This window comes from Ambystoma mexicanum, chromosome 3p, assembly GCF_040938575.1.
Source record: "Ambystoma mexicanum isolate Mex_15411 chromosome 3p, UKY_AmexF1_1, whole genome shotgun sequence".
In the NCBI taxonomy this organism is placed as follows: Eukaryota; Metazoa; Chordata; class Amphibia; order Caudata; family Ambystomatidae; genus Ambystoma; species Ambystoma mexicanum.
The window spans coordinates 487092065-487115960 of NC_090925.1; the positions used below are offsets into that span (position 1 = coordinate 487092065).

Below are 23896 nucleotides of genomic sequence, written 5' to 3' on the forward strand. Positions count from 1 at the left end.
GGGCGGCATATAACTTCGCTCCCCCTGGACGAATCCTCCCCAAACTTTGCAAAAAAAAGTATATGGCCCACTCTGATTTTTTTTTTGCAAAGTTTGGTGAGGTTTGGTCCAGGGGGGGCAAAGTTATAGTGGGGTGGTCCCAAAACTTCTATTTTTCCCATAGACATAATGGGAAAAAAACTTTGCTCACGCCTACAGCCAAAACCGCTGGACGTATTTTCACCAAATTTGCGGCAGGAGCAGCGGCTTGGTCCCGAAAGCGTGCTTTTGTTATTTTGGGGTAAATCCGTCCAGTCGTTTTTTTTTTTTAAATGACCAAAATGTAAGGCAAAAAAAAATAGTGATATCTATGTCCGCTCCGCGGACACACTTCCCTATTCTCTCTGGGGACAGGACATGGATTGGCTAAGCGGCTTGCGTCATGTCCGCGGACATGTGACTTGCTCTCTGATTGGCTGGGGTGAAGCGTGAAGTGCGTAGGATTTTTGGCGACGCCCGCCATCTTGGATTTGCATCCGGTGCCCGCGGACATCGCAGTAAACATATAAAAAAACACAACATTGCTCTTGTTAAACTTATCAAAAAATCTTTGGGGAGGTGAGGGGTGATGAGGATGGGATGGAATATGGCTGCAAGAAGCAAAAAAACGTGTTGACTAAAAAACATCTGAACACGAAGAAAGGACATAGCGGTGTAGACCACGCTCACGCATAGAAGAGTTCACGTGGTAAAGCGCACGTGCACAACTACTTCACCCACTCTTGACATATATACTGCGCCAGTCAAAACGCACAGACACTTTCTTTTTCAAACTTGCACGCACGCCTCATCCGAACACGGACACACCGGCTAAGAACACACGCAAAAATGATGACCGCGCACAGGAGTTAACGGAAAACACGTAGCAGTGAAGACCGCGCACACGCGCTGTAGAAAACACATAGCTGCGAAAACTGCACACACGCACTGTAGATAACACATAGTTGCAAAGACTGAGCACACGCGTTGAAGGAAGCACGTAGCAGTGTATATTTTTCAAACTCGCACGTGTGCTCTTAACAGATGAATCCGAGCTCACACGCGCCTTATCCGAACATGCACACGCGTTTAAGAAAAACACGCAGAAATGAGATGAATCCGAGCTAACATGCGCCTCATCCGAACACGCACACGCGCTGTAGATAACACGTAGCTGCGAAGACGATGCACACGCATTGTACAAAACATAGCTGCGGAGACCGCACACACGCGCTGTAGATAACACGTAGCTGTGAAGACCACGCACACGTGCTGAAGATAACACGTAGCTGAGAAGAATGCGCACACGCGTTGAATGAAGCACATATGAGTGTATCTTTTTCAACTCGTACGCGCGCTCTTAACAGATGAATCCGAGCTCACACGCGCCTCATCCGAACACGCACACGCGTTGAAGAAAAACACGCAGAAATTATGACCGCGCACAGGCATTAACAGAAAACACGTAGCAGTGAAAACTGCACACACACGTTGTGGAAAACACGTAGCTGCAAAGACCGCGCACATGCGCTGTAGAAAACACGTAGCTGTGAAGAGCGCGTGCACGTGCTGTGGAAAACACGTAGCTGTGAAGACTGCGCGCACGTGTTGAAGGAAGCATGTATCGGTGTAGACCACGCTCACGCGTATAAGAGTTCACGTTGCAAAGTGCACGCGCATAGGCGATCTCACGCAGCAGAGAAGTCTGTGCACATGCGTTGGAAGAAACACGTATCAGTGAAGACAGCAGCAGAGTTAGTGACACGAGCAAACGAAAACCACGCACGTGCGCAACTTCTTCACCCGCTCTTGGTAAAGTTCGTGGGATTCTGTCAAGAGGGGCAAAACTAGAGGGGGGGTCCCATTATGTAAAAGCTTATAAATGATGTGCCATTTGACGAATCTACACTTAATTTGGGTGCTAATGGCCGTCATCCATATAAAGGGACGTTATGGTTAAGTTGCACTAATAAAAACCTATGAAATTTAGTAAAGAAACTTTGTTAAAGGGCCATTATGGTTCAGTTGCGCTACTAAAAACCTATGAAATTCAGAAAAAAAAACTTTGTTAAAGGGACGTTATGGTTCCAAGTAAAACCAAAAACCCCCTGAGATTCGTCAGTTATGGTAAACTAAGCAACCATAACTCGCGCCACCACCGTGCACTGTAAGACTAACACCCAGGACATCAAAGATGACATAAAAATTTCATTGATGACATCACTGATGACATCACATGTCTGGCTCCCCCTTTTTTACTTTACTGACATATCTAGGCCACATGGTTTTCTTCAGTAACAGTCAGGAAATAAAAATTGAAAAGGTACTATATTTGTAGACTTATCCTTCAAGTATGTTCTTACAGTAATTCCCTCAGGGTCCAGTCACATCATATTAAACATATACATAGGGGAAGACACAGGCTTGAAAGACAGCAATCCTTTCTGTGCATGAAGATAATCAGTAGGGTTGTCAGCACTTTCTGATAGTTCTGTTGCCGTAGCGGCCGTGTAATTATGGTTAAGTTGCTAAACCCATAGGAAGAGCACATTTTGTGCAGCTTATAAATTTGCTCCCCCTGGACGAATCCTCTCCAAACTTTGCAAAAAAAGTATATGGCCCGCTCTGAATTTTACTGGCAAGTGTGGTGAAGTTCCATCAAGGGGTTGGTGGGGGGGCAAAGTTATAGGGGGGTCCCAAAATATTTGTTTTTTCCATAGACATAATGGAAATAAACTATGCTCGCGCCTACTGCCTAAACCGGTGGATGGATTTTCACCAAATTTGCGGCAGGAGCAGTGGCTTTGTCCCGAAAGAATGATTTTGTAAATTTGGTGTAAATCCGTCCAGTAGTTTTCTACACGCAAGTAAAAATAATTGATATCTGGGTTCAGTCCACGGACCCATTTCCCTGTTCGGTCCGCGGACATGTTATCTGATTGGCCTATCGGGCGACGTGAAGTCCGCGGACATCGCGCGTGCCCGCTGATTCGTTGGGGAAAAGCATGAAACGCGCCAGTTTTCTTGAAACACCCTCCATGTTGGATCAGACTTTTGCCGGTGTCCGCGGACACTGCAGTGGGAAGAAAAAACATGCAACAATGCACTTGTCAAACTCAACAAACAATCTCTGGGAAGGTGGGGGGTGATGAGGATGCGATGGGATATGGCCATAAGAAGCCAACAAACGGGTGTTTTTCATCACCTGAAAGTCCCCGAACACTCCAGATGTCCTAGGACAGTGCTGTAGTGTCCGTGGACACTTCAGATATCCTAGGACATCTGTGCCTATTTCTGTATTACAGGGTTGGTGAAAAGCAGTTTTTAAATGGCTTATAACTTTTTGCGCCACTCAATGAAACTGCATATAATTTGGAATTTGATTCTAAACCTAATTCTGAATAGCTTTGCAAAGTTTGGTGGGATTCTGTCAAGAGGGGGCAAAATTAGAGGGGGGTCGCAGAATAATGTAAAGGCTTATAAATGTGGTGCTATTTGACAAATCTACACAAATGTTTGCAAAAAGATTTTAGATCGAGATATAAATGTTTGTCGAAAGTTTGGTGGGATTTTCTCAAGTGGGGTGAAATTGTAAGGGGGGTCTCAACATTTTTAGATGGCTTATAACTTTCTTGCCGTTTGACGATTGTGGGCAAAAGTTTTGAGAAAGATTATAGACCCAACCATCAATGTTTGTGTAAAGACTGAATGGATTTTGACAAGGGGTGGCTAAGTTATATGACTATTGTATGTACATACATTTTGACACTTTTGAAAAAATAAAACGTGGGCGGATTTCAAGCAAACTCGTGTAAGGACCTTAAAGCATGGTTTTGCAAATGTGCCTGTGTTTCATTTTTTTACAAATGTCATAATGTAGGTACAAAAAATTGTTATATACCTTTGGTGACTGAGGTATAATAGCCTGTGGCCATGGGCAGTGGCCAGATTGTCCGGGTCATGGTATAAGGTCATGACGCAGACAATCTGCCTACTGGCCATGACCGCGAGGGATGAAAAATGGTGTTAAAGTGGCCACGTCCACCTGGGACCGGCTATGTGGTAATGTTTTTCGAAGGTAGGATAGGTTTGAAAGAAAAAAAAAATTGCTTGTGGTAATATGGTTATAGGGTTGCCATGGAAAGGGTAGAGAGGCTCTGTACGGAGCCCCAGCCTTCTCTTTCCATGGTGGCCATCTTGGAAAAGGATTTTCCTTCCCACAGCAGGATGCCACAGGCATCCAGCAGTATGAAGAAAAATCTATTTTTTAAGCACCCCGGGTTCCCGTTTTGGTAACCCGGAGTGCTAATGGCCTTTATCCCCCATTGCAGGGGCTGCAATGGAGGATAATGGTTCAGAGCCCTCATTATTTATTTATAACGAGCCGTAGCCCATAGACATCAGGGCACACACATACACACTTCGCTTGGGCCGATAACTTGGGCTGCCGGGCCGTTATCCCCCATTCCGCTCCCTGGAACGGGGGATGAACGCCACATTATTTCTATTTTCATAACACAAAATGCTAATGTAAATGTTGGAAAAACGTATTGAATCTATGTACTTTACTGAGAAATGTAAAGTAGATGGAGTCTATAAGATTTGTTTTTGTTCTATTTTTTTTTTTTTACTGAGAAAGGTGCTTCCTAATGGAACCTTTCTTTTGTATAAATAAAATGTTTGCAGGAGAGGTTACAACGTAAGGTGCGGAGGGAAATGAGGGAAGAGGCACCAAGCACTAATATGGAGGGGCAGGTGGACAGGGGAAGACATTGCAGGTGTGTTACTTCTAGGGTAGTGGGCAGTGTTTCGCATGCTCCTTGATTATAGCTTCAAACGCATGTCGAAATTGCTTCCCCTTGCAGAGTGGTGTGTTGAAGTATATACAGAGGACTGTTTTCTTCCAAAGATATGGATCAACAGCCTCTTTTATTGCTTGCAAGGTAGCTGGTAGGAATTTGTGCCCCACAGAAGTAGGCCGTGTGGTTACAGTTTTAGTTGAGGAAGATGATGTGGAGGAAGACAGCCTACTACTTGCTAAGAAAAGAACAATCTTTCGGAGAGCACTGCACTAGTTGGATTTGGTGTGGCGGCGCATGGAGGTGGTCCCATAGGAGTAATTTCCAGGTAGTCTGTGACTGAGTACACTTGGTGCATTTCACTTTTGTAGCTTTAGCCTTTGGTACATTCCCAACAGTGGTAAAGAACTGCCACACCCTTGATTCTCTCTGGGTGCTAGAGGTAGGCACTTTCTCTACCTCATTTTCTTGGTCCTCTTCATTGTCTTTGGAAATATTGTGCTTTTTTTGTTGTGTGGGTCCTCCAGCTGGTGGTGGCTCTTGCGGAGGAGGGATGGCAATAGCTGATGCCATTTTTAAGATAAAAGCAGTTTTGCTAATATTCTTTCAAGTATATGCTTTGTACTAGATTGTTAATGGATAATGAGTAAGAATAGGTGTAGGAGCTGTGCAAGGGTGCATTTTGAGCTTGAAAGTTCCTAGATCAGTAGAAAATGCAGTATCAATCTGTCCTTGAAGCAAGGACCCGAACGCGAAATGCAAAGGCATTCATGGATACGTCCTCATGCCGCGTGCAATCGCAATGGAAGTTCCACTATGACGTCAGACGTTTGCGGACGTCAACAGAAGCAAAAACTGTGGAAAAAGTATAGAAGTGTTAAAAATGATCCTAGAAGGTGGCAAATGGCAGAGTTTTAAGGTGAAAGGTTGTAAATTGGACAAAAAAGTTTCTATATTGGGGTAAATATGATATTAGTAAGTTGTAGGAAAATAGCATGCACTGGTAAAAAAACATGGAGTTCTCTGAAAAAAACTTTGTTAAAGAGACATTATGGTTATGTTGCACCAATAAAAAGCTATACAATTCACTAAAAATCATTGTTAAAGGGACTTTATGGTTAAGTTGCACTCATAAAAACCTATGAAATTCAATGAAAAGACGTTGTTAAAGGGACGTTATGGTTACAAATAAAACCGAAAAACCTCAAAAATTCACCAGTTATGGTGAACTAAGCAACCAAAACTCGCGCCATCACTGTGTACTGCTAAGACTAACACCCAGGACATGAAAGATGACATCACAAATGTAATTGATGACATTGCTGATGACGTTACATATCTGGACCGCTTGTTATTGTTTACTGACATGATTAGGCTAGTTTATTGTTTTTAAAGTCAAAGAGAATTTTCAAAGTTTAAAACGTGCTATATATATGTACAAATTAACCTTTTTATATGTTCTTAAAGTACTTTCCCTAGGGTTTGGTTTCAGCTCGTGGTGCGCATACATGGGGCAATAAGCAGGCCTCAAACACACAATTTATTTGTATACATGAAGATAAAATGTTATGGTCTTAACATGTTCTATTGAAGCTGTGTCTTTCTTATTACCTTAGTTTCCCTGTATGTGCCTCTGATTTGTATGTATTGTGAGTCTTCATATGTATTGTTTGTACTAGCATAAGTGTGTACTAAGTCTTGAATTGTTAGCTATTTATTACATGTTTAACATTACTCAAAACTCTGATAAGGTATCATTGATTATTTTAGTATCCAGAAATACAAGATAGAAAACATTGTACTTCTATGGTACATGCGGCAGCCAATGCCTATGGATATGTATGATTAGGTTCCTTTATTAACAACAGCACTCCAATATGTTTTGTTTAGATAAGTACATTCTTTAATAGATTAAATAGTTTATGATAGGTTTCCCGATCACCCCTGAATCCTGTTACCAACATTATAAACACAACCCCTTGTACAGACTTTTCAATCAAATTAATTTCATATGTTGTGTCATTAATGACATTTGTGAAGTCATCTTTGATGTTCTGGGTGTTAGTCTTAGCAGTGCACGGTGGTGGCGCGAGTTATAGTTGCTTAGCTTACCATAATTGGTGAATTTCTGAGGTTATTCGGTTTTACTTCTTTTAACAAGGTTTTATCACTGAATTTCATGGGTTTTTGTTAGTGCAACTTAACCATAACATCCCTTTAACAACGTTTTTTCAGTGAAAATATATATAATGGTGCAGTGGTCGCCGTGTTATAGTTATGTTGCATAGCTAGTTCCCTAGGAAACTCGACAATTAAATTGCAAATAACTTTTGACTTGCATGACAGATTTGGCAGATATTTTGCAAACAAAATGTTTTTGCGGTTATTCCGGTGTTAGCGGAAAACAAATAGTGGAAAAAGGGCCATTTGGAGGATTAAAAAGGAGAAAATGGCATCAGGCTAGAGTGGGAAGGGGGAAAGAGGACACCATGTGAAATTGTGGTGTTGGGAGAGGGGTGGTGCAGGGTGGGCTGGGGGCCGAGTTAAGCGGTCCACCGTTTTTGCATAACTGCAGGAATAGCGCAGGCAACCCACGGGATAGCCTTGTTTACAATAGAAGATGGATGAGGAATGAAAGTGTGTCACACGAAACAAGTGTTTCGGGGAATGGGACAGGGCTATGGAGGGAAAAAGAACCTGAGGGAAGTGCAAGGGGTGCAATGGTAGGAAGGCAATTGGTGAGTGCCTGGGTGGGCAGTGAAGAGTTTTTGATTTTGCATGCGTTTTTTCGATAACAGTGGTTATTTGTGAGCATTTACGGCTAACCACAGGTATCTCTAGTACTTTGCTATTACTAACCGTGGGTATGTGAACATTTTTCTTTTAAAAGAGAGAGAGTTAAACAAATGAGATTAATGATTAATTAAAAAAGTGAATATTACAGGTATAGTGAGGTTGGGGATAATGGGTATGGCTGAAGGCTATGGCTAGTGGGTTTAGGGAACCTAATGGTGCAATATGGAAAGTGGCTATGGCTGAAGGCCATGGCTAGTGAGCCACAACAAAACCTATCTGGGCAACGTGTCAAGTGGCCATAGCCGAAGGCCATGGCCAGTGTGCCCAAAATAAACATAGTGGTGTGGCCTCGGCCGAAGCCCATGGCCCGTAAAAAAAAGATGGTATGACAAAAAGCTTGAAATTCATTAAAAACCCTTAGTTAAGGTGCAACTAAGTTGTACAGATTTAACGCAACAAACCCCTTGAAATTCAGCAAATGTGCGAAGTCATGTCCAGTTTAACTCACTGCGTTCCCGTTCCAAAGCCCATGAGCACGTACATATTACAAGAGAACGGATTCCTGATGACATACAAAATGGCAGTTTGGGGGGCATACCATTATGGGAGACATCCATGAGAGTGTGCTGGTAATGTACGACTTTTCTGAAAACGTCCACACTGCAAATAGAACATCTTTAAACATTGAACGAACTTACACTTTAAGCTGTTTTCATTTTTTTATTGAATTGGAATACTTTTTAAAAATGTTGTGTGCATCCTTATTTTGACCACCTACACACATAACAAGTAAACACAGTATATCTAAAGCCTTCCCTAAAACTCTTATTAGTAGTAAGATGTCATTAATTTTACAAACATTGTACTTTGTTTTTGCATCTACATCCTACTGTTTACTTGTTTCATATGTAAACATTCATGACCTTCTACACTTCTAGCACTCAAAATTACATGGAACCATTTATGTAACCTAGCACTTATAGGGAACACTTGTACATATTAAAATGTACACTCTATTGCACAATAAAACAGACGTAGTAGATTGCAGAATGCTGTTTTCTCTTCTAATTTATGTAATCTTCAGAATATGATCTCTACATTTATTTCATACTAATTTCTAGTAACAATCCAGTCGCTGTATTGCATGTCATAGAATGCTTTAGTACACTTTTCTGATCATGGATATGAACATATACAAATCTTTCAGAAATATCCTGATTAGTGTAATCTTTCTTGCATTGTGGTGTAAGGAACTCATGGTGACAACGGTAAAGACAGACACAAGTGATGACAGTTCAAGGGTGTTTATTAACCTGTATAAATGGGTGAGAAAAACACCTAATCTAAACCTAAATCTAAAATGGGAGCAAGCTTCGACCATCAAATAATAATAAAGCAGTCCTAGTGGCGTTTTTTCAAATAAAAGGGCCTATACTAAAAAAAAAACTATTGCCAGTCCTAATCGCTAAGTTACAAAAATAGTGTGCGATAGTTTCCACAGGAAAAGAAAGAAGTGTCCACAAAAATGAAAAGTCTGGATGGTATAGCGAGATCTCCCTTCTGCATGTGTTTAGCATGGGACAAGGTGGGCCTCTTGAGTACAGCACACTCCTGGGTTTCTCCAGCATGATGCTATTGTTCTTCTCAGCGATATCAGGATCTACAGTGGTCAAGTCTCTTTACCATAAGTCTCTTGCCTCCGATGGCCTGATGTGTTCAAAAATACCAAAATGAAAGTTCCTTTCTGTATGTACGTTGAGTGATGACTTTTCACTCCTGGAGCCCCCTCTTCCGGTCTCAGACTCTTCTTTAATGTTAGCCTCCCTCCGTCGGGTTCACTCAGGCTTTTTAATGACAAGATTTCAACTGCTGTATTCACAAGTCTTAATGTCCTTCTAAACTATCTTTCACTGTGGACAACCCTCGGCCAGGTTCACTCTTTGTCAACACAATGCTCCCGGGGTTATCATGCGTCCCCCTGTTTTGTAGGCATCCCTCCACCGTGCTCACACTTGCCAAGTATACAGTTCATTCAGTTTTATCATACTTTAGGATTTACTTCTTAACTATCCTCTTAGCATCCCTCCGTCGGGTTCACATAGCCATTGGTTGTGGTTCAAAGACTTTCGACTGTACAAGGGGTTTTACTCGACCCATGTATGACTACTTTGACCTCTTATGATGGGCCCTCTGGTATTTGTAGTTTTAACAAAAGGGGACCAAGCAGAGTCTTTTGATTGAGCGCCCACATGGTGCCAGACCACACTGCAGCTGGTCTTTCCCTGCTGTTTTAGCAGTTCTGCCACACACAGTCTTTGTTCTTCAATTCATCTTATGTTGTCATTTGCAACCTTGGTTCAACATAGTTCGCTTTACTTTCGGTTCTCCCTCCGACTCACCGTCTGAGATAAACCGCTTGGCGTTTCTTGTCTATAGAGTTAAGGACGATACCAAGGTAGCAAGCATCTCTCCATGTCTTGGTTATCAGTGTAGGAGGGATCCGTGCACCGTTGACATCTGCTACACCACACGCTGGCTGCTATTCCTTGTTTTATGATTTCTTTCACAGAGGCTTCGCAGGTCTGGGTGGGAAAGGGCAAGGGCACTTCTCTCCTTGTCCTTTCGGTTCTATCCGCCTTTCTTCTTCTCTTGAACTGCCGTCCTGGAATAGTTGACTTGTCGTACGGTCTGCCTTGCTCGTAGTGTGCTCTCAAGCTCCACCCTTTATCCTTGTAGGGAATGGAAAGGGCCGGCAGGTGTGTGTGGTTATTATCAATTGCCTGACTCTGCCTGACCCTTGTGTTGGGACATGTCAGGTAAACAGCTCTAGTATTTTTCATGGTGTAAGAAAGTGTTCATGTCGAAAAATGGGGGGTGGGGGGTTCTGAATTTCTCCAGCATGGGGTCTGGCATGGATTCACATGCTCATGAATATTTCCCATCGTCGGGCTGGGTTTCCTTGGTAAAAGAAAAAAACAGTTTCACTTTTGTTTATCCTATAAATCAATCACTGAGCTCTGGGTCATACTGCCCCCAGCCAATGACTGCCCTCTCCCTAAGCCCCTCCTCTGGCAGCCATCTTTAGATTTTTGCCGCACGTTCAAGTGTTGGGAGTCCTCTTGTTTCGCTCTTAGAGCTGTCTTTATCATGCTTTTTTGGCTAGGAAAACCCTATTTCTATTCAATCAAGCCGGTGTGCTCCATCGTTTATTCTTTCGATTAACAAGGACCCATTTTTTGGCATCTTTCATTGCCCCTCAAGAGAATAATCGTCCAGTGTTTACGTCTTGGAATTTTCCAGAAAGCCATCAGACCTACACTTCGCCAAATCATGTCATAGGAGGACGACAGAGCTTTGCCAGATCAGCTGTGGCTTATCCAAGCGCACAATGAAGGATCAGCACTTCCGACTGGAGGCGTGGCTCAAAGCCAGGGCCTCTACCCTGTGGTGTCCACAGGGGCATGCCTCATCCAGATCCAGCCATCCAGAGCGGGGTTCTAAGTGCTTTGAGGACGCTCCATCTGTGGGGGCCCAAGACAAGGCCAAGCATCGAGGTAGCTGCCAAAGCGCGTCCTGCGACTGTCAGGGCGCCTTCATCATCTCCGTCAGCCTCAATCTCCAGCCATCGCTCCAGCTCTTCATCAAAGAGAAAGGTAGCTACCCCAGGGAATCTGCGAGAGAAGCCGGAGAAAGCAGAGCAGGACAAGGTGTCCAACCTGCCAGTTACGGCCCAGGTGATCCAGGCCAAGTCGTTCTCTTTTATCGAGCTGGTTTCTGCCACCGTCTCAAAGGGGAAAGGGGCTGACCTGGTGCAGGGTATCCCGGTGGCAGTCAGGGTGGCTGTCAGGGTGGCTCTTCCTCCCCGGTGGGAGGCTTCGGCCAAACAAGTGGAGAGGACTCCGGAAAGGAGGATGCCGGACCTTAGCATGGAGCTGAACCTTCAGGACCTAAAGAAAGGTGGGGGGTGGAAGCGCTCCAGGGCACGGATATTTCTTTGTATAACGATGAAGACATAATTTCCGTCCACACCATCCAGGAGGAGGGTGGTGACGACGACGTCGGCGGGGTCGACAACATAGGTGCTAGGCCTAGCGATCCTGTTCCCCAGGCACCTCCCAGAGATCTGTCGCATGATATTCTCTCGACCCTCCACACTCTAGTGTCGGAGATTCAGAAGAGGATGCTGATGGCACCACCAGTGACACCACCAGCGATGACCCTGTTGACACCGGGGTCACCACCGCCGAAGAAAAGGAGGAGACACCCTACGCATCCACTCCAAATGTCACTACCCTCCCCCCCATAGGGATATGGGGACAGATACAGCAACGACAGACACTCATGATGTCGGAATCTCTCCGCCACCAAGGGCTTCTCTGTCGGATGAAGTAGGATCCTTCCAATCCATGATCGCCCGTGCATCGGAGTGCTTCCGGCTCACCCCAGAATAGGAGGAGGGCTTCCTGTATAAGCGCCGGGAGGCGGGGAGGAAGACCATTCTGTCGGTACCGCTCATGGACGACGTCTTAGATGAGGAGGTGGCGCTGTTGAAGAACCCCACCTCAGCCTGTAACGCTCACCTGGTATACACGGGGATGTCACTCAGCCTGTTCTGACCTCTTAGGACCTCGAACCCTTCCCTGGAGTCTACTCGACTGGAGACTGGGCCGGAAACACAGGATTGGTAGAGTTTATCCCCCTATTGTCTGTGTGTGCTTGAACCCCTTCTTCTCCGGGGTCCAACCCTTCCCTTTGATCCACAGCTCACCTTGTTTTCGTGGAAAGTGTGCTCTCCGTCCTGCTTTCAGCGCAGGGGCATGTTGATTGATGTGGGCTCGTTGCCTAGTTACTTCACTGGCAAGAGTACGACAGGTAAGTATAATGAATCTTTTGAACAGTTCTCTAACTTCGTTCCTTTCCTTCATTTGATGATTGCCGGCGTCCGGGGATGGCGAGGTGCTGCTGAGATGAGTGGCGCTGAAGGTGAGTGAGAGCGCGATGCGCAATGCGACCCTTTCGTATTTGTATTGAACTGAGTTCTTTTTCTGTATCTTTTAGTTGCCGCAACGATTTCAGCGTGGATGCTGGTTATGAAGAAGAAATGCGGTGAGTAAGCACGGTATGCGGCGCCTCTAGATGTTTCCATGCTAACCTGGAGTGTCCTTTCTCTCTTGCAGATGGATGAGAAGTTCCAGAGACAGAGTTCCCCCAGAGCGGATGGGATTCAGGTAAGCGTTTGAAGCTCGTACAGTCTTTAAAAATAAGCAAAGGTTTGCTGAATGCTTACTAATGCCTTTTTTCTGTTCTTTGCCCTTTTCCTTAGGAAGCGGCATGCCGGGATGGGAATGATACTGCCGAAGATGCCGGCTGAACAGAAGGAGCGATGAACGATGGGCAGAAGCGCCGCAAGGTAAGGCTGTTCCTAACGGTGTTCTTGCAGGAGCTGAGCGCAGAAGAAAGATGCAGGCCTACTGGAGACCGATCCGAACACGGCGAGTGTCACGCTGCAGGTGCAGAAAACGCAAAGCATACTTCTCAGCCTGGTCGTGGCTTAAATAGTCTCTGGGTATCCCAGGTGTCTCTAGGCTGAACCACACCCAAAAGATTAGACTGCACATGCAGTTCTGGGAACCGAAATATGTGGGGGCATCCATCTTGTCCCCATCAATGCACTACAAGTCCAATCCCCAATGTTATCCTATGGGAGTGACTGAGTCTGGTGCCACAAGCGCCAAGTCTGACTCCAAGTGGGTCTTTGGAGGGATGGAGAGGCCCTTGAGGGCCATGTAGGTGTTTGTGGCCTAGCTCCAGCCTGACATCTTGGAGGGCTGGGGACATGAGGGGAAGGAATCATGACACAGCCTCGGCGAAGAGGGACCGGCTAGAAAAGAAATACTGGGTGCCGGAATCTGCACCCAAATGTCTTCGGTCACAACCATCGCTAGACTTGGTGGTCTCGGCTGCAGCTAGGAAGAAGTCGTCCAACCAGTCCTCGTCAACCTCTGTCCCCCCCATTCGGCGAGAGGAAGAAATTGGACGCGGTGGGATGGAAGGTCATTTACTGTCAATGCGGCCAACGCCTTCGCGATCCTGGCCAGGTTCGACTGGGAGCTACGGTACAAGATGGCTCTGATCCCGGATTTCCTCCCCGAGGACAAGCGGGTAGAGGCAATGGAGATCCTTCAGGTAGGCAAGGTGGCGTCGGACCACGCCATCACCGTGGCCCTGGACATTGCAGACATGGGGTTCCGCCAGATAGGAAACGGGGTCTGCCTCTGTCGTCATGGCTGGCTGGAGGCAATAGACTTCAGACAAGAGGTCCAGACGAGGCTCCTGGATATGTGGTTCGACAGAGACATTCTCTTCGAAAAGGCCGTCTATGCACCTCTTGAGGCCATCAAGACCGACACAGAGCCGGCCCGTGCCCTGGGCACACTGCAACAGTACCATCTGTCCTTTCGTCCCTCTAGAGGAAAGTCTGGTAGATCTTCGAGTTTCGGCGGTACATCATCCTCTTACCGTCAACCCTCCCGTTCCATGACCCAGGAAGCCTGCAGGGGTCATTCCAAGGCCTTCGGAGGTTGCTGCCATCATTGTCAAGGTTCCCAGGGCGGAGCAACAGCGCCCAAGCAGGACTGAACGGCCATGATGTCAGACCCCCACCCCTGCACCCCGGTGGGAGGCCAGCTGGCAAACTTAATCAGCGTGTGGGAAAACATCTCCACCGATCGATGGGTGCTGGACTCTCTCGCCCACAGACACACTTTGGAGTTCCAGCGAAAGTGTCTGCATATACCACTGATGGCCCGTCAGGAATAACAAATCGCTCAGCTGCTGCTGGAGGTTTGGGCCATTTTAAGAAAAGCGGCGATAGAGCTGGTTCCAAAACGACTCCGGAGTTTACCTAAGATACTTTCTGATAAGAAAGAAGGCTGGTGGCTGGAGGCCCATTCTCGATCTACGATGACTCAACAAGTACATCAAGTCCCAGAAGTTCAGGAAGGTCATGTTGCAGCATATGCTCGACCAACTAGAGGAGGGAGACTTTCTGTCGTTGTTGGATCTGGAAAACGCGTACTTCCACGTCCCCATTCACGTAAAACTTTGCAAGTTCCTGCGCTTTGTCATACAAGGGAAGCATTACCAGTTCAAAGCTCTCCCCTTCGGACTGAAGTCGGCGCCCATAGTCTTTACTAAGTGCTTGGCTCTGTTGGCGGCCCATCTGCGACTTCAGGGAATTCATGTGTACCCATACCTTGACGACTGGCTCATCCAGGCCAAGTCAAAGGACATCGCCGTCGATCACACAGAGAGGACCGTCCGGCTGCTGACGGACCTGGGGTTCTCGGTTTACTATGCAAAATCTTGCTAGACTCCATCGCAGATCGCGCTGTTCCTGGGGTCCAGGCTCAACATGGTATCATGCCTGGCGGCTCCATCGGAGGAGAGGATAGCGACCATTTTGGGCAAGGTGCAACAGCTGTTAGCACTGAAGACCACCACAGTGAGGACCATCAAGTCGCTGCTCGGCATTATGTTGTCATGTATCCATCTGGTTGCGGATGCGACCGCTCCAGGAATTCCTGGACTCCCGTTGGATCCAGGTGTCCGGAAGCTTTAAGGACAGGATCATGCTCGACGAGGAGTTCCGTCGAGCAATAAGGTGGTGGAGCGTGCTCGCCAACATTGCCAGGGGCAGAGACTTCCAGAGCCCTTCATATCAGGAGACGGTCATGTCACGACGGACACTTCCCTGGAGGCATGTGGAGCACACACCGGACGTCTCCACGCCAGAGGCCTGTGGCTGCCGGAGGGGAAGGTGCTACACATCAACATCCTGGAACTACAGGCTGTGTTTTTGGCCCTCAAATAATTTTTCTGTCCATCAAGGACGAGGTGGCGAGGGTCTTCACGGACAATACCACCACAATGTTTTACATCCGGAAGCAGGTGGGCACCAGAACCCGGCGCTCTCCACAGAGGCGCAGGAGTTGTGGCACTGGCCTGTCGCACAGGGGATGTACCTCATTCCTTTCCAGCTGGCGGGATTCAAAAACACGGTTGCCGACTCCCTCCGCAAGGAGCTGCCACAAGTGTTAGCTTCAGCAGTATCAAGTGGACAACCTCTTCCTCAGGCGGGGCATATCCCAGATCGATCTGTTTGCTACGACAACGAACACCAAGTGCTGGAGGTTCGCTAGCAGGTTTCCCCAGCCGGAGAGCATGAGGGACACATACTCCTTCTCTTGGAAAGGCCTGTTCTGTGCGCGTTCCCACGGTTGACGCTTCTACTACGAGTCAACTCAGATGGTGCCAGTGCAGGATGATCCTTGTCGCGCCAGCGTGGCTGAGGCAAATCTGGTAACCGCACCTTCTCAGCATGTCAGCGTCCCCTCCAGTCAAGCTACCAGTGGTTGCAGATCTTCTCGTCATGCAAGGAGGCACAATCCTGCACCACGACCCAGGATGTCTGAACCTGAATGCCTGGCTCCTGCAGCATTAGAGTTCAGTGGTTACGAGCTGCGTGTGGACTGATCGGAGGTCCTCACCAAGGCCAGGGCTCTGCATTGTTACAACACAGATGGAAGCGTTTCGCGACTTGGTGCCGGTTGCAGCAAATGAACCCTCTGAGGGTCACGGCCCCCCAAGTCCTTCCGTACTTGGTATCATTGTCTAAGTCAGGGCTGACACACTCCTCCATCAAGGTGCAGGTGGCGGCTATCTCCCGCCACACCAGGTCTCCGGGACGGTCTTCTCTTTGGAATTCATCAAAGAACTGTTCAAATTGTTCCTGTCGTGGGAGCTCAACGTGGTGCTGACTAGGCTAATGGGGGCTCCATTCGAGCCGATGCATCAAGCGCCGCTCAAGTTCCTGTCTTGGAAGACAGCTTTCCTCGTGGCCATCACCTCTGCCAGGAAGGTAGGTGAGATCCAGGCCCTGTCCTGCAAGCAGCCTTACTTCACTTTGCATGAGATGAGGGTGGTGTTGCGGACGCATCCCTCCTTCATGCCCAAGGTTTTATCAGAATTTTATCTCAACAAGGCCTTGGTATTAGCTGTGTTTGACGTCTTTGTCGCCAGCTAAAAGGACTTTGCACTCGCTGGATGTGGCTCGAGCGCTGAAGTTTTATGTGGCCCACACAAAGAGTTTCCAAAAAAACTTTCAGCTTTTTGTGAACTTTGGCCCTGTGAACCATGGGAAAGCCTTGTCCAAGGCTTGCATCTCCAGGTGGCTCGTGGCTGCATCATTTATTGTCACCGGTTGGCAAACCAACCACTGCCTGGCCATCCGAGAGCCCATTCTACCAGAACGATTGATACGACGATGGCGTTCCTGTCTGGTGTTCCCCTGCTGGATATCTGCAGGGCTGCGATGTGGAGGTCTACGCACACCTTCACAAAATTCTACTGAATCGACAGGGATTCCAGGGAGGAGCCGGCCAAGCAGTGCTAAGCAACCTGTTCGCTTGAAGATGAGCTTGGTGAGGAGGTAAGAGTAATTGCTTCTATTGGGCCTTGCCACCTCCTGTGGTTGTGTATGCACTGCTGTGTATTCTTTATTCATGAGCATGTGAATCCATGCCAGACCCCGTGCTGGAGAAGGAACACGTTACTTACCTGTAACTGTTGTTCACCAGCATGGGTCTGTCATGGATTTACATGCAAACCCTCCCTCCTGCCCCTCTGTGGCTCTTCTTGGTCATACTGCCACTTTACATGCTACCAAATCTGAAGAAAGCTGCCAGAGGAGGGGCTTACGGAGAGGGCAGTCATTGGCTGGGGGCAGTATGACCCAGAGCTCAGTTATTGGTTTATAGGAGAAGACAGTTTATAAACAAAAGTGAAACTGGTTTTTCTTTTACCGAGGATTCCCCGCCTGACAGGGAATATTCATGAGCATGTGGGGTAGGATGGGGAAGAGTGGTTATTAGGACGGGGGTACGGCATCTCGCTCGTCGGTGTCCCACTTCCACTCCCCGAGGACCCCCCATCTAGGTGATCCTCCCACACTGGTCCACCCCCAGGAACTGGATTCAATAGCGATGGCCGTGTCGTGGCCACCTGGATGACAGATCCCTGGGGACTAGAACTAAGGGTGGGACTAGTCAGGGAGACACCACCAGGTTTCTCAAAGTGGACACACATGATTTCACTCGTAACTAATTCATACATACCTATCTACACTAATAGTTTCCGGCACTAATAATTCAAAGACAGTCATTAAAAATGCTTGACTATCTTCCTGTGTAGTTTGAGAACATTGTTGATATTCACTTGCAACAGCTACTACATTTCGGATTGACATTGCTGAATGTGTACTGTGTGGATTTTCATCTACATATATTAAAAGAAATGAAAGGTCCACACATAGCTGCTTGTCTGCTGCGGAGGCTATTTCTTGCATCAGTTGTGTCATTTGAAGAAAAATACACAAAGCTGCATTAGTATAGCATTCAACTCCTGTTTCATTACTAAATCTGCAATGAGAGAATTTCATAGCTGAATAACTCTCCAACTTCGGTAGATTCTGTTGTTTTAAGAGGAATGATTTTATTTGAATGTAGTTTCACTGACTCCTTATGCTTTCTGGCTAAGTGCTTATATCAGGTTCAGGTGATGAGCATACAGTATGTGTAACCTATTATATTCTTCAATTCAAGAAATGTCAGCTGTCACTTTTCTTTCATCAAACTTTATTAAAAATAACCCTTCAATATTTTTCATGTGACAGAGCTACATATGACATTCCTTCTTTAAACACTGTATGAGAAATGTAAATAAGTGCTGCTTCTAAAGCCAAGCCTTGTGATTCATGAATAGTAATTGCATATGCAGAGCACAATGGCAATAGTGCTCTTTTCGCAAAGGTATCATTAAAAAGCATTAAATGTTCTGAGGTCCGAGAAATCAAATGAGTTTCTTCTAGATGTTCAAACTTTACTTCTACATGTTCAATATTTGTACTGTGGGGAAAAGTGTGAAATGCAATCATTCTTCACATCGCTCCATTGGTTAGACCAATTCCTGCATTCAAGTACCTCTTTAACACTACTCATGCACTGCTTCTAGACCTGCTGTTTTAGAAATTAATTCTCTAGTTGAACAAATTGAGCTTTGGCTCTCTTATTCAACTCTAATGGCATAACATGACTATCTAAAACATCACACGATTTTATCTCCACAATATTTTGCTTCTCTGACAGTAGCATTGTAGAGATAAATGTCTTACACTCTGCAAGTGTGCACATCTAAGCAACACAAGTAATGTTTCTTTCCAGAAGAGTCAACATGACATCAGACAGAGTGCAATCTGCATGAAACCTGTTAGAAATCAGTCTTCCTTTTAAGACTGCTTTCACATTCTCCCCAATGTAAGGAACTCATGGTAGCAACAGTAAAGACAGACACAAGTGATCACAGTTCAAGGGTGTTTATTAAACTGTATAGATAGGTTGGGAAAACGCCTAATCTAAATCTAAAATGGGAGCAAGCTATGACCATCAAATAATTATAAGGCAGTCCTAGTTGCATCTTGTCAAATGAATGGGCCTATACTAAAAAAAAATCTATTGCCAATCCTTACAGCTAAATACAGAAAGAGTATGGGGATAGTCTTCACACGAAAAGAAAGTGTTCATAAATGATAAAGTTAGGATGTTATAGCCGGGTGTCTCCCTTCTCCATGTTTTGAGCATGGAAAAAGGCGGGACTCCGGAGCACAGCACACTCTCTGGCTTTCCCAGCGCTAGAATACAGTTCCGTTCTCGGATATCGGGATCTTCGGTGGTTAAGTCTCTTTTACACATCTCCCCTCCCCTGTGGGCCTGATGTATCAAAATAATAAAACAAATAGTTCCATTCTATAAACACAGGGCTACAGTCCCTTTCAACGATATCAGGACCTTCAGTGGTTGCCTCTTTCTGCAAAATCCTCTTGCCGCCAAGGACCTGATGTCTTCAAAATCACAAAACAAAAGTTTGTTTTCTGTAGGTACTTGGGTGATGGCTTTCACCCCTGGTTACCCCTCTTCCAAACTCAGACCCTTCTCGATTGTTAGCCTCCCTCTGTCGGGTTCAATACGGCTTTTTACTTCAATGTAACAAAAACAAAAGTTATTTTCTCTATGCACATTGGGTGATGAGTCTTCACCCTGGGATCCCCCTCTTCCGGGCTCAGATCCATCTGCAATTTTAGCCTCCCTCCGTCGGGTTCACTATGGCATTTATTCCACAGATTTCACCTGTTTCATTCGCAAGTCTCAATGTCTTTTTAAACTATCCACTGTGGTCATCCCTCTGTCTGGTTCACTCTCATCAACACAATGTTCATTGCGGCCTCATACTTCACCCCACTCTGCAGGCATCACTTTTTCTTGCCGCTCTCCTAAGGACTTCTGGTATAAGTAGTTTCAACAATAGGGGGATCAGCCAGAGTCTTTCAAGTGAGCACCCACGTGACGCCGGACCCCTCTGCAGCTGGAGTCAAGGATGGTACCACGGTAGCAAGCGTCTCTCCCCATCCTGATTATCAGTGTAGGGGGACTCTGTGGACCATTGACATCTGCTGCAACACACGTTGGCTGTTGTTTGCGGTTTTATGATTCCTTTAACTGAGGCTTTGTGGGTCTGGATCGGAAAGGGCAAGGTCGCTTCCCTCCCTGTCACCCCTTTGGCGTTTGCCGCCTTTCTCCTCCTCTTGGACTGCCGTCCTAGGATAGCCATCTCGTTGTGCGGTCTGCCTTGCTCGCAGTGTACTCTCATGCTCCACCTTTTATCCCTGTGGGGAAGGGAAAGGGCCTGACTTTGGCTGACCCTCATGTTAGGACATGTCAGGTGAACTGCTCTGGTGTCAGTCTGTTGTCTTTCATGGTGTAAGAAAGTGTTTGTGTTGAAAAAGGGGGGTAGAGTTTCTGAGTGTCCTACGTGTTAGGATGGGGAAAAGGTGTTATAAGAAAGGGGATACCGTGTCTCACCCATTGGTGTCCCACTTCCACCCCCCCAGGACCCTCTCATGCAGGTGATCTACCCGCATTAGTCCACCCCCAGGAACTCGATCCATTAGCTATGGCTGTGTTCTGGCCACTTGGATGACAGATCCCCCGGGACTAGTCAGGGAGACACCTTCAGGTTTCTCACATCAAGAACACCTATATGAATCTAATTAAGCATTTCTGCATACTCTAAGTCTGTGGATTGCCTCATATTATGGTAATTTCCTGGATTTCAAAACAATTCCAAAGGTTAAACTGACCAATACTTCCTATAGGTTGTTGATTATCGTTGGATTGCTGCATTTTGAAAACTGGTTGACCTTTCACAGGAGTTAATTGTAACAAGTCTCCAAAAACAGGTGCATGTTTACCTCCACACAAAGCATTGTAGTCACTCTTCAAAACCTCTTGCATTCGCGAGTGAATGAAAGCTAGCATCAAGTTAGACACCATGCTTCCTTCATCTACAAACAAGGTATTTAATTTTCTAAGAACTTTTCCTACTTCTTTTGCTGCAATTGATACGGGTTTTCGATGGTCTAGTTTGTTGTCATGCTCCACTGGTAGCATCAACAGTCGATGTAAAGTAACACCTACTATATTGAATGCTGCTAATCCTGTTGGAGCAGTTACAATACATGACAAAGAGCAATCAGTTACATTTTGGATCATAGCTCTTATTGCATCAATTAAAAAAGATGTACCTGTTCCTGCTTGTCCACTAACAAACAGCAATACAGGTTTGTATTGGACACAAGAACATTCATGCTTGTCATGCTGTAAACCATGTAAGAACCTATCTTTAATTTTATAATAAACTTCTTTTTGCTCTATATTAAGTTTACTATTTCATCATAATTTGCATTTGCAGCTTTAGTTTGTTGCATTGCACTTTCTACTTCTTCCTTGGCAAGCTCAACATCTGTTTGAATAATTGGCTCACCAAGCACATCTTGACATCCTGCTGCAGAATCTTAACTACCCTCAGGAGTCTCTTTTGCCAATTCAGCTGCCAAATGTTCTTCTGGATGTAGTTCTTTCTCCAGTACTCAAAGTACTGCACACATTTTTAGATATGTAATTAAGCCTTTTTTTGTAAAAAATAATAATGATTCTTCAAAAGTTTCAAAACCTCCAAGGAAATCACTCTCTGTATGCCATGGGAACAACTGCAAAAGACAAAAATGAAATAATTCCTTTTTCTCTGCAGTTTGGCAAGACAGTTTCATGTGGTTGATGAGACTTGCCTTCTCATGTCTCACTAGACAACCAGTACATCCATGTACCTTAAACCGTCCTCTGTCACTGTTTACTTCAGTTTTTCGATGCAAGTAGCATTCTTCTACTTCAACAAAAATCCTCCATCTCTACAGATCGATTTGGATAATATGTATCAATCAAGTTGGTTTTCAGAATCTCTGTACTGTCCGGTACTGCTTCAGCTAACTGCTGAAATTCACTCAAAGGCTTCAGCCCCTGATTTCTAGTACTAGCTGGCCCAGGACCTAACCAAAGGACATTAATGCTACATCCATACACAGGGCAAACTAGTAGACGATCTGCAGCTTTGTAGCTACCACAATCTCTATGTGAGAGCATCTTTAGAGCAAAGCGTAGAATATTCTGACTAAGGGCCTCATCAGGAGCCTGGCGGTATCCCAGCAGTATACTGCCAGGATACCACCAGCGCAAATAGCGTTACCGCTACTCGGCCCGCTGCTATTAGCGCTGGATCACCAGTAGCGGTACAGCAGTAAATTCCTATTCCCCATTGGGTCTATTGGACCCAATGGGGTTGGAGGGGTGCTATTACTTCCAGAAGTAATAGCGTTGGCGGTAATAGCACCAAAAATGGCACAAAAGGTTACTGCTACATTTAAGGGCTAAGGCCCAACTCATGATGAGGCCCTAATACTTTTATCTGCTGATAAATCTGCCAATACCTCAGCTGCATTGCTCTTTTCAGCTTTTGTCATGTATTTTGTAACATAAAGAGCAACAGCTGTTGTATCATCAGCCAAATACTGTACATCAGTATTTGCATTCCAAAGCTAAAAAATGACAGGATTGTAATCATTAATGAATTGGCATTACTTCTCTTTCTAAATGATAGGCATTTCTTGGTAATTTACGAGTAACATGGTGTCAGACCCAAACTGAGGAGCATATTTAATCCGCAACAACATATGTATATGTGGAACTCTTTCCTCCAAAAGAAATGTTCCACACTGCCTACTGGACCATTTTATTTATTACATATTAAGTGTAACATGGCTAAAAACCTGTGATGAAAGAACTGCGATACACTTGCAGGGTCCATGGACAATTCTCCTGGTGTCGTGTTCCATGTTTTCTGTGGATTAGTTTCATGAATCCACTCAGCAAGATCATCCCAACCATAATCGGCGCAACTTGGTCACAAATGAAGTTGGAGAACCCAAGTTTCTGATCATGCATCTAACGTCAGAGTATCTCCAATATCAATATTCCTTAGTTCCTCTCATTGTAGCAAGAATATTGGTAAATTTACCCTCTAAAACTTCATTCTTTTTCCTTCACCTTTTGCAGCATCTCACAAATATTTTGCAATCTAGATCCGGTCTGAAGTGTATGAACAACAGCATAACACAAGGTTGAAAATTCACTTTCATACAATAAGTGAATAATATATTCAACATTGGTGCGGAATCGGGAATCTTCAGAATACATTATTGTACAACGATATTATGAAGAAGAGATTGGAACCTTCAGATCATCCAATCTGCTAATAGGAACCAGTAGGAAAAAGCATAGGGAAACAACAAGCCTCCAATGTATTTTCCTAGACACTGATTGGTGCACCTTTCGTTGCTTTCATTTGATAATTATAAACTGTCGCTTATGACCTCACATGAGTGTAGAGGATGAATAGTGTAATGTGTAATGTTCATACAAACTATTCCCTTCTGCAACAGATACACGTTGGAACTGAGCTTTACTGCTTTCGTTTGTTGACTCAACATCAAACATAGATACATCTGGTACAGTCACACATGTATAAATCATTGTGATCCAATAGAAACACCGAAGTGTTTTTCACCTTTCCAATATCTAGAAGCTGTTGCCAAATGTTCTTATCTTTAGTGGCACCACCATTTACTAAAACGAACGCAGAATCTGCAATATCAAACTTCACTCCAGGTAAATACACAACTTTGCCTCTCACACCTTGCACTAATGATTTCTTCGGCAGATTTGACATCTTTGTTTGCAATCTAATAATAACTTGGAAACGATGAACAGTTTGCAATG

General features: G+C 45.3%; 1 protein-coding gene across 1 annotated transcript in view; it reads left to right on the plus strand.

Annotated features, from left to right (window-relative positions):
• ATP9A (ATPase phospholipid transporting 9A (putative)) overlaps nucleotides 1–23896 on the plus strand; it is a 1385006-nt gene that overhangs the window by 1069860 nt on the left and 291250 nt on the right. The window lies entirely within an intron of this gene.